This window comes from Bison bison, unplaced genomic scaffold (genome assembly GCF_000754665.1).
Source record: "Bison bison bison isolate TAMUID 2011002044 unplaced genomic scaffold, Bison_UMD1.0 scf7180017864474, whole genome shotgun sequence".
Lineage (NCBI taxonomy): Eukaryota > Metazoa > Chordata > Mammalia > Artiodactyla > Bovidae > Bison > Bison bison.
In genome coordinates, this window is record NW_011495035.1 from 579,271 (window position 1) to 591,476 (window position 12,206).

The window sequence follows — 12,206 nt, forward strand, 5'->3', positions numbered from 1 at the left end:
ATTTAAAAAGAACATGCACACCATATACTGCATGAAGTTTTCAGTACTAGCCAGACAGCATCTGCTATTCTTCTTAGTCTCCTTTCATAAAGACCTTTGCCCCAGTTCTTCCCTTTCTCAGGAAAGCCTTGATGCTGTTCGGTACAAACTGGCTCCTCTCATCTTTCAGAAGAGCTTAAATGTTCCTGTCTCTCAAACATGCCAGCCTTGTTCCTGTCTCAGGCATTTACAGTGGTGCTTCCTTCTGCTTGGAAAACTTTTCTCACAGATCTTTGCAGAACTGCTGACTTTTCAACATTTTGGTTCAATGCAAAAGAGAAACTTCTGTGGTTCAGGCAGTCCACAGTCACTCATTACCACTCATTTTGTTTCATGGCATGAGCTTCTACCTAATGTTAGCTTGCATTCCTGTTTCCATATTCACATTTGTGTTGGCTTATGGGTTTACTGTCTGCTTTACACACTAGAGAATGCACTCACTGGGGCCACAGTTGACTCCACCACGATCATGTGCTAAGTCACTTCTCTTGTGTCCTACTCTTTGAGACCCCCCACGGACTGTAGCCTGCCAAGCTCCTCTGTCCATGGGGTCTCCCAGGCAAGAATACTGGAGTGGGTTGCCATTTCCATGCCTTGCTTCTCCAAGGGACTGTCCTGACCCAGGGATTGAACCCACATGTCTTACATCTCCTGCGTTGGCATGAATGTTCTTTACCACTAGCACCACTTGGGACTCCACCACACCAAGCCAGTAATCAAGACTTGTTGGCTGATCAACCTTTAGGTTGAATGGAGGCCCGGGATAAGATTTCCTGCCTCAGCATTTATAATAGGATGGGGAAAAAAGGGATTGCCTAATACCTCTCCAAAACCACTCTCATTCACCTCCACCCACAACGTGCCCCACTGCCCCCCCCCACCAAAAAAAAAACCTGCAAGAATTTCCTCAACAACATTTTACACTGAAAATCTCCTCATAAAAGACTGATTTCAGGAAAACAGATTCTTCAGTATCTGGAGATCCAGCGCTGGCTTAATGGATGTTACATTTCAGGATAACTAGATTCTCAAACAAGATGGATGAGACGAAAGAGAGAGAAAAGCAAATGACAGAGGCTAGTCCAACTTTTAATGAACGGAAAATCAAAGCAGAGCTCAAACAATAGGTGTCAGGAAGTCAGGCGGCGCTGTGCTGTTTCTCCTTTCAGTGAGGTGTTCTCCGGTTAGCAACCTCCTTGACAAAATGATGATCTCTCAGGAAACAAAGAGGAGAACGTGGACTTCTCCTTGGATTTATAGCTGCCTTTGTGCAGCTGGGTGCAAAGCACTGAGCCCTTCAATCTTTAAAAAAAAAAGGAGAAGGAAGGAGGGAGAGAGGGAAGGAAAGGAGAGAGGGGAAGAGAGAGAGAGAAAGACCAGAAAAAAAGGAAGTAAAAGCAAGAGCATCCCCTCATCTAATAGTCTTTCAGATCAGAGTATCGAAAGAAAGAAAACGGCACCTATAGAGAACTGAAGAAACTTCATGTAAAAGCACCGTATCTTTTTTGCTTTCAGCTTTTCACTTATTTATACTTTATATTTGAATCTTTAACCATTAAGAATTATTTTGGTATCTGTTTTATGGTGAGTTGCTATTTTTGTCCTCTATTTTCCAATTTGCAAACTGTCCCAGCAGTATTTTTGAATAGGGTATCCTTTTCTTGATAAGTCATAATGCACCTTTATCATACGTTACAATTTTATAAATGGAAAAGAAGGATTTACTGTATAGCACAGGGAACTATATTCATATCTTATAATAACTGATAATGGAAAAGAACCTGAAGCTGTACATCTGAAACTAACACAATATTCTAAATCAACTATTGTCAAATTAAAAAAAAAGCACTCTATCTTTTTGCATATCCTGAACTATTTTTTCTCTTCTGCAAAAAAGAAAAAGAAACAGAGTTAAAGTTAGGAACACAAAGCCGTTCAGCTGATGCTTGATTTCTTTTTAACCTAAGAAAGAGTTAGTGAACAGCACAGTCAATAAGAAAAATGTCAGAAGTCCTTCACCATTTACCTGTTACACCACGAGAGACATCCTGTCCAAATATCTCGCCGATAGATAAATCTCAGGCCAGATGCACAAAAGACAGGAAGAAGGAGTTTGCATACAGCAAACCACTCAGCATTGTTTCCCTGTCTCGGGCATGGACGTTTGCAGACTAGTCTTACATCTGAATGACTACTAGGCATTTAAGACCAGTATTCAGGAAATATACTCATGCTCAAACACGAGGAGATCAGAGATTACAAAAGGATCCTTGCACCTAAGCCCCCACTTCCCCCTCCTCCGCCCTGCCCCCACACATCCCAAGACGGTCTACCAAGAACAAATTTAGTATCAGCTTATCATAGGCTCTAGAGAACCCTGTAATTATATCTCCCGGACAGGAATCTGAACCTGGCAATCAAGACTCCCTCTTGCCTCTGATTTCTACATCTTGCCTGTTTGAGGAGGCAGAGCATGTGGGATGACCACATGCAGAAGCGAGAGTTTCCAAGACCTAATTTGGACAAGAGAGCTTGGGCAGCTGGGTATTTGTAAGGATACAGAGCATCTAATGGTTTATAGGGATATGGAGCATCGAAAACTTCCTGGCACCTGGTAACCACTCAATAGGCGTTCCTTTTTATAAAATTTCTGAGACTTTTCCACCAGTAGATGGGTTATGGGCTTCCCTGGTAGCTCAGTCGGTAAAGAATCTGCCTGCAGTGCAGGAGACCTGAGTTCGATCCCTTGGTTAGGAAGACCCCCTGGAGAAAGAAATAGCAACCCACTCTAGTATTCTTGCCTAGAAAATCCCATGGACAGAGGAGCCTGGCGGGCCACAGTTCATGAGATCACAGGAGTCTGATACGACCTAGCCACTGAACCACTGATGGCATTATTAATGCCCCAGAGGACAAATGCAAATGGTCAGGTGCCCACAGCACAGCAATGGTTAAGAGCTTGGGATCTGAATTCATTTAGACCTGCAATTCTGGTCAAATTCCTCTTCATGACCTGAAAATACCTCAACACTCAGGTTTCACATAGTGACTCTCTTCCAGCTCCTTGACATAAAGGGAAAACTAAAAATTTGTGTCGTGCTCAGTTTCAGGCATCCCTAACCACCATTTCCACATATTACAACATAGGAAGTGGATGTTAATGTTTGTAAAAATTTCTAAGGGAAAATTTGGGTGGGTGAATGTTTCTTTAAGAACACAGTGGACAACCTGCTTATTCAGTTGGCTTCAATCGAAGACACAGAGTTAAGACCAGACATCACAGGGACTTCCCTGGCGGCCCAGTGCTTAAGACTTTGCCTTCCAATGCAGGGGGTGTGGGTTCAGTCCCAGAGCTAAGACCCCACGGGGCTCATGGGCAAAAAACCAAAACACAGAACAGAAGCAATAATACAACAAATTTAATAAAGACTTTTAAAATGGTCCACATAAAAAAAAATCTTAAAAAAAAAAAAACTAGATGTCTAGAAGCTACCGCAGTGGATAGCTTCTACTTCATGGGAGATAATGAAAAGTCACCTGTGTCACTGTGCTTGTTCCAACCTCTGGCCTGAGAACTACACCAGCTCTGGAGCCAGGACTGCTTCATCCTAGGAGAACAAATCCCCCATTGCCGAGAGCTGTGAATGCTGGGGACCCGTTCACAGGTTGCTGGTGAAACTAGACTGCAGCAGGGACAAATCTTTGTTTTCTTATTGTTGATTACATTTCTCTGAGTTTAAAGGAATTCAAGACCTACTCGAGAGAATAAACCCACCTCTAATCTTTGGGCAAGATTTTAAAACAGTGAGTTCAAATTCTAGATCTAGCTGAGCAGTCTTGAGAGAGTTCCTTAATTGCCCTGTGTCTCAGTCTATTTATAAAATGGAGATAAGAGCAGTTCCCACCTAATACTGCAGGTCCAAGTGATACTCTCTGAAGTGTATAAATGACCAGGCACCGTGTGCAAAGTGCCTGGCCCAGAGCGATGGCACCTTTTGATGTGCAGTGGCTCGAGTGTACCTGTCTTAAGCACACTCCCCAAAAAGGAACAGACGGTGAGAATACACTTTGATGTCCCAGTGGTAATTTGGCCTCAAGGAAATTTGCCCAGCCTGCTCTGTGACTGAACTCTATTAATCAAACTGACTAAAAAAAATAAGGGAGACATTATCAAATAAGCCATTTAACAAAATATGGAAGGATTTCTTTCTATCAAGTTGTATAGTCGAATTTCTAACTACGCAACAACATCTCTTTTCAAAAGAAAGGTTTTATTTCTTGTTACATAAAGAGTTACTCTTATATTATTTTTCTACTTTGTTCACAAATGAGAAAAGGGAGAAATATGCTCAAGAGAGAAAACAAGTTTCAAAGTCTTTGAGTCACTCAAATGCTATTTGGCAGAAACTGAATGCAATACAAGACAGTGAAGAAGCAAGACCATTGCTTCTGAACCAGGGTGAATAAAGCAGTTTTCTTTAAGTTTTAAATTAAGAATCAAAGGTTATCCATTTGGGAAATCCCTGTTTTAGAGATATCATGCCTTGAGCTTGCTTTTGTCATGAGTTAGAACACATGTACAATTACTGTATCAACTCCAAACTTATTTCCTAAGAGAAATATGATTCTTCATAAATCTTTTTTTCTTATCTCTGAAAAATAATCTGTACCTTGTCGTGCTATTTTAAACAAGCTCTGATAATGTATTTTTAGGACTTGGATCTATAGTTCTCTAAATTATCTAAATATCTCTGGATCAAGCCAGATCTTCAGAAGGCTATAAATTTGGGTTATTCTTGACTTCACAAAATTATATTTTATCATTACAACCCTGGCTTTTATCAAAGGCTGATACAAGAAACACCGTGATGACAAAGACAAATGTACAAGGGTACTCACTGCAGCACTGTTCATTGTAGGAAAAGTTTATAAACATTCTAAATCAATAGGTAATGGTTAAACAGATCATGGGTACGGGGGAGCCTGGTGGGCTGCTGTCTCTGGGGTCGCACAGAGTCGGACACGACTGAAGCGACTTAGCAGCAGCAGCAGCAAACAGATCATGACACATCCATACAATAGAATTCGATGTGGATATTAGAAGAAATGAAACAGCTTTACAAGTACTGATATGGAATGACTTTAATTTACATTAAGAAAAAAAATAATGTGCAGAACAACATACACAATGTGTTCAAAATTGAGATACACACACATACACATATGCACATATACACATACAGACATGACTGCACATCTTGAAAACAATGCTTATTTCTCAAGAGACAATCTCAGAGAACTTCCCCGGAGGTCCAGTGGTTAAGACTTCACCTTCCAATTCAAGGGGCAAGAGTTCGATTCCTGGTCAGGGAACTAAGTTTCCACGTGCCTCTGCTGCTGCTTCTGCTAAGTCGCTTCAGTCGTGTCCGACTCTGTGTGACCCCATAGACGGCAGCCCACCAGGCTCCCCCGTCCCTGGGACTCTCAAGGCAAGAACACTGGAGTAGGTTGCCATCTCCTTCTCCAATGCATGAAAGTGAAAAGTGAAAGTGAAGTCGCTCAGTCGTGTCTGACTCTTAGTGACCCCATGGACTATAGCCTACCAGGCTCCTCCGTCCATGGGATTTTCCAGGCAAGAGTACTGGAGTGGGGTGCCATTGCCTTCTCCACCCCGTCCCCAGGGTGTGGTAAATTTAAATTTTTTAAAAAAAATTTAAAAGAGAGACTCTCAGAGGCAATGGTTAAAAGCAGAGAGACATACCTTTCCACTGAAACTTTTGCATACTCTGAGTTTATCACATGTATCTATTACCTATGAGAAAAATTAAACCAAAAAAGAAGGGCTGTTATGAAGTTCCTTCTGGCTGTGTGTATCACAAACACCAGCTCTTTAAACCACTAACAAGTATCCCACAAACAAAGGATTTATGCTGTACCCGTCTTGGGGTTTCACAATGTACAATTCTGCAGTAGAGTCTGTGAGAAGGTCTGTAATCTAGAGTCTTATGTGTCTTAATTTACCCCAACATTTCCCAAATTTCTTGATCATAGAAACCGTTTTGGTTTTTTTTTACGGGCATTTTCTCTGAACACCACACCTCAGTGAGTATAACACTGCAGCATTTATTTCTTAATGGTTATGCCACCAAGACATGCACCGTCCTAACTGACAGGTAAGAATTTAGCAGTAGGGTTACTTGTGTTTACTTTTAGAAATAACTGTATTTCCTATGCTGTAATCATAAGTCTATATTGAATTGGAATGATATTTTACACCTCATCTGCCAGGAGCCACAGATCAATGATGTCTCAACTTTCTCATCCTTAGAATGGGCCTGAAAGCCTGACTTCATGGGTAGCCATGAGATTGAAATTGGATACCTTATACAAAAATGCCTCACAGAAGAGAGGTCCAGCACTTAACGAGTCCCTGCCGGACTTTTCTCATCTAGGCAATGCTCTCATAAACGAACACTGTTGTTCTCAAGAGGCAGCAAAGTGAAGATCAAGGCAAACCCATCAGCATCATTGATGACAATATCAGGGAGCCTCAGGGGGTGCGGTGGATGGTCTTTGTATAAAGGGCAGAGTATTTTAATCACCTCTGCTGCTTACGGTCAGAAAGGTCAGTGGAGGAAGAATATCCGGGGCTGAAGGTGAGGACAAAATCAGCTGTCCTAATCATCATGATTCAACAAATATTTTTCAGGCTTTGGAAAGATTAAATGCAGCTGTAAGGGAGGCAGAGCTCTTATTAGCCACTAGTCGGTTGCTGCAGAGACCATTCTATTTGTAAACATTATCCAGGATTCACACTGACTGAGGCTTAAGCTTGGTGTTTATCCACCAGCTGACATCTCTGCAGGATCCTTTCATATAATAAAGAAGATGTGTGAGTAGATTTTACCCAGGAGGCCACCCCAAGAGTTTACAGCTATGTTGAATTAAAAACCACAGCATGTAGATTACAAATTTTCACTTACTTTCACATTTTTAAAGGAGGGGGTAAATCAGTTAAGCAATAACATATTTTAAATAAATAAGAGTATGCACCAAATGATATGTGCTGTGAAACCTTGGGTCACCATTCCACTGACACAGAAATTATTTTTCTGGATGTCAACCATTCCAAGAGGTTGGTAGGGGATACACATACTTAAAGGGCAAAGTGAGACAATTCAAAGAGACCATCTACCACTTACAAGTCTCTGCTCATTTTCCTTAATGCCAGATGATAAGGTTTCCAGCTAAAAATGATAAAGACTTATATAAGTAAATATAATGTGTTCCCTTTAGGAATATTACTGTCTAATGGCCTCCAACACTCAACATAGGATAGAATCCCTGAGAACAGTTCTTTAGAATATTAGAAATTGTAAACACCTCCAGATGTCACAAGGAAAACAAACGTTTTGTAGTTCAAATGATGAAGAACATAGTCATTAATGTACTCAAGTGAGACATAAAGATTGAATTAGAAGTGCTTCATGGTCAAAACAATGGAAACAGTGAGAGACTTTATTTTTGGGGGCTCCAAAATCACTGCAGATGGTGACTGCAGCCATGAAATTAAAAGACGCTTGCTCCTTGTTAGAAAAGCTATGACCAACCTAGACAGCATATTAGAAAGCAGAGACATTACTTTGCAAACAAAGGTCCATCTAGTCAAGGCTATGGTTTTTCCAATAGTCATGTATGGATGTGAGAGTTGGACTAGAAAGAAAGCTGAGCATCGAAGAATTGATACTTTTGAACTGTGGTGCTGGAGAAGACTCTTGAGAGTCCCTTGGACTGAAGGAGATCCAACCAGTCCATCCTAAAGGAAATCAGTCCTGATTATTCACTGGAAAGACTGATGCTGAAGCTGAAACTCCAATACTTTGGCCACCTGATATGAAGAACAGACTCATTGGAAAAGACTCTGATGCTGGGAAAGATTGAAGGAGAAGGAGAAGGGGACGATAGAAGATGAGATGGTTGGAGAGCATCACCGACTCGATGGACACGCGTATGAGCAAGCTCTAGCAGTTGGTGATGGACAGGGAAGCCTGGCATGCTGCAGTCCATGGGGTTGCAATGATTGAGCAACTGAACTGAATTGAACGGATGGTCAAAAGCCTGGAAATAAAATGCAGAACTTTTGACTCAGAATTTCAAGTCTTGGAATGCATTCAAAAGAAATAGTTAAGATTACTCTATAAGATTATTCATCATAGAAACAATTCAAATGTCCATCATTCCTGAATAGATGAATAAAGCATGATATATCCACTGTAGGATGTTTGGCAATAATGTTGTGACAGTGCTACACTATGGGTGAACCTCAAAAAACATTACGTGAAGTGAAAGAAACCAGTCTCCAAATACAACATACTGTATGATCCCGTTTATCTGAAATGTCCAGAATAGACAAATCTGTAGAGACAGAAAGTAGATTAGTGGTTGCCTGGATCTGTGGGGGTTGACCATGGGGATGACTACCACGAGCACAGGTTCTTTGTGCAGCAATACCAATGTTCTAAAGTTAGATTCTACTGATGGTCATACAACGCTGAAAACACTAACAAATCAGTGACTCACACACTTTATGTGGGTCGTTTAATGGTACATAAACTACATTCCAATAAGCCTGTTAAAACAGACTATTCATCACTGCTGCTTCTGCTGCTGCTAAGTCGCTTCAGTTGTGTCCGATTCTGTGCGACCCCATAGACAGCAGCCCACCAGGCTCCCCCATCCCTGGGATTCTCTAGGCAAGAATACTGGAGTGGGTTGCCATTGACTTCTCCAGTGCATGAAAGTGAAAAGTGAAAGTGAAGTCGCTCAGTCGTGTCTGACTCTTAGCGACCCCACGGACTGCAGCCTCCCAGGCTCCGCCATCCATGGGATTTTCCAGGCAAGAGTACTGGAGTGGGGTGCCATTGCCTTCTCCACTATTCATCACAGTTTTGTCTAAAACAGAAAAACCTTAGAAAAAACACAAATGACCAGTAATAGGGGTGGGTGAATAAATTATTCTGACCCTATAAGATTTTACCCCTGTTTTTAACAGGTCCACAACAGAATACGCAATCAGTGAAGTCAACTGAAGTAGCTCAGTCGTGTCCAACTCTTTGTGACCCCATGGACTGCAGCATGCCAGGCCTCCCTATCCATCACCAACTCCCAGAGATTACCCAAACTCATCTCCATTGAGTCAGTGATGCCATCCAACCATCTCATCCTCTGTCATCCCCTTCTCCTCCTGCCTCAATCTTTCCCAGTATCAGGGTCTTTTCCAATGAGTCAGCTCTTTGCATCAGGTGGCTAAAGTATTGGAGTTTAAGCTTCAACATCAGTCCTTCCAATGAACACTCAGGACTGATCTCCTTTAGGATGGACTGGTTTTATCTCTTTGCAGTCCAAGGGACTCTCAAGAGTCTTCTCTAACACCGTAGTTCAAAAGCATCAATTCTTCTGTGCTCAGCTTTCTTTATAGTCCAACTTGCACATTCATACATGACTACTGGAAAAATCATAGCCTTGACCTGACGAACCTTTGTTGGCAAAGTAATGTCTCTGCTTTTTAATATGCTGTCCAGGTTGGTCATAACTTTCCTTCCAAGGAGTAAGCGTCTTTTAATTCCAATTATCCAAAATATGCCTGTGTGTATACAGAAGCTTTAGGAAAAGTTCTAAAAATATGCCCAGTTTCTTTATAGTGATCATATATGACCCTATAGTATTATGATTTTTTTCTCTTTGCTGATTTAAATACAATGATTATTATTTTTGCGACAATAAGCACATGTAACATTTTACTGAGTCCTGAAGATGCACCTCAGTCAGTCCTTCCCATCAGGAAGCTTCCATGAGCCTCTTATCCTTCTCCATCAGAGGGCAGACAGAATGAAAACCACAGTCACAGTGACAGAAAACTAACCAATCTGATCACATGGACCACAGCTTTGTCTAACTCAGTGAATGCTGTGTAGGGCCACGCAAGACAGACGCGTCATGGTGGAGAGTTCTGACAAAACATAGTCTACTGGAGAAGGGAATGGCAAACCACTTCAGTATTCTTGCCTTGAGAACCCCATGAACAGTATGAAAAGGCAAAAAGATAGGACACTGAAAGATGAACTCCCCAGGTCAGTAGGTGCCCAATATGCTATTGGAGATGAGTGGAGAAATAACTCCAGAAACAATGAAGAGATGGAGCCAAAGCAAAAACAACACCCAGTTGTGGATGTAACTGGTGATGGAAGTAAAGTCCAATACTGTAAAGAGCAATATTACATAGGAACCTGGAATGTCAGATCCATGAATCAAGAAAATTGGAAGTGGTCAAACAGGAGATGGCAAGAGTGAACATCAACATTTTAGGAATCAGTGAATTAAAATGGACTGGAATAGGTAAATTTAACTCAGATGACCATTATATCTATGACTGTGGGCAGGAATCCCTCAGAAGAAATGGAGTAGCCTTCAGAGTCAACAAAAGAGTCTGAAATGCAGTACTTGGGTACAATCTCAAAAACAACAGAATGATCTCTGTTCATTTCCAAGGCAAACCATTTAGTATCACAGAAATCCAGGTCTTTGCCCCAACCAGTAATGTTGAAGAAGTTGCAGCTGAATGGTTCTATAAAGACCTACAAGACCTTCTAGAACTAACACCCAAAAAAGATGTCCCTTTCAGCAGAGGGGACTGGAAATGCAAAAGTAGGAAGTCAAGAAACACCTGGAGTAGCAGGCAAATTTGGCTTTGGAGTACAGAATGAAGCAGGGCAAAGGCGAATAGAGTTTTGCCAAGAGAACACACTGGTCATAGCAAATGCCCTCTTCCAATAACACAAGAGAAGACTCTACACATGAATATCACCAGATGGTCAATACCGAAATCAGATTGATTATATTTTTTGCAGCCAAAGATGGAGTAGCTCTATACAGTCAGCAACAACAAGACCGGGAGGTGACTGTGGCTCAGATGATGAACTCCTTATTGCCAAATTCAGACTTAAATTGAAGAAAGTAGGGAAAACCACTAGATCATTAAGGTATGACCTAAATCAAACCCCTTACAATCATACAGTGGAAGTGAAAAATAGATTCAAGGGATGATATCTGATAGAATGCCTGAAGAATTATGGATGGAGGTTCGTGACAGCACAGGAGGCAGTGATCAAGACCATCCCCAAGAAAAAGAAATGCAAAAAGGCAAAATGGTTGTCTGAGGAGGCCTTACAAATAGCTGTGAAAAGTAGAGAAGCAAAAGGCAAAGGAGTAAAAGGAAAGATACTTTTGAATGCAGAGTTCCAAAGAATAGCAAGGAGAGATAAGAAAGCTTTCCTCAGTGATCAATGCAAAGAAATAGAGGAAAACAACAGAATGGGAAAGACTAGAGATCTCTTCGAGAAAATGAGAGATACCAAGGGAACATTTCATGCAAAGATGGGCACAATAAAGGACAGAAATGGTATGGACCTAACAGAAGCAGAAGATATTAAGAAGAGGGGGCAAGAATATAAAAAATGTACAAAAAAGATCTTAAAGACTCGGATACCATGATGGTGTGGGCATTAACCTAGAGCCAGACATCCTGGAATGTGAAGTCAAGTGGGACTTAGGACATCACTACGAACAAAGCTAGTGGAGGTGATGGAATTCCAGTTGAGCTATTTCAAATCCTAAAGGATGATGCTATAAAAGTGCTGCACTCAATATGCCACCAAATTTGGGATACGCAGCAGTGGCCACAGGACTGGAAAAGTCAGTTTTCATTCCAATCCCAAAGAAAGGCAATGCCAAAGAATGCTCCAACTACCACACAATTGCACTCATCTCACACTCTAGCATAGTAATGCTCAAGATTCTCCAAGCCAGGCTTTAATAGTACATGAACTGTGAACTTCTAGATGTTCAAGCTGGATTTAGAAAAGGCAAAGGAACCACAGATCAAATTGCCAACATCCGTTGGATCATCGAAAAAGCAAGAGCTCCAGAAAAACATCTCTTCGCTTTATTGACTATGCCAAAGCCTTTGACTGTGTGGATCATGACAAACTGTGGAAAATTCTGAAACAGATGGGAATGCTAGACCACCTGACCTGCCTCTTGAGAAATCTGTATGCAGGTCAGGACGCAACAGTTAGAACTGGACATGGAACAACAGACTGGTTCCAAAT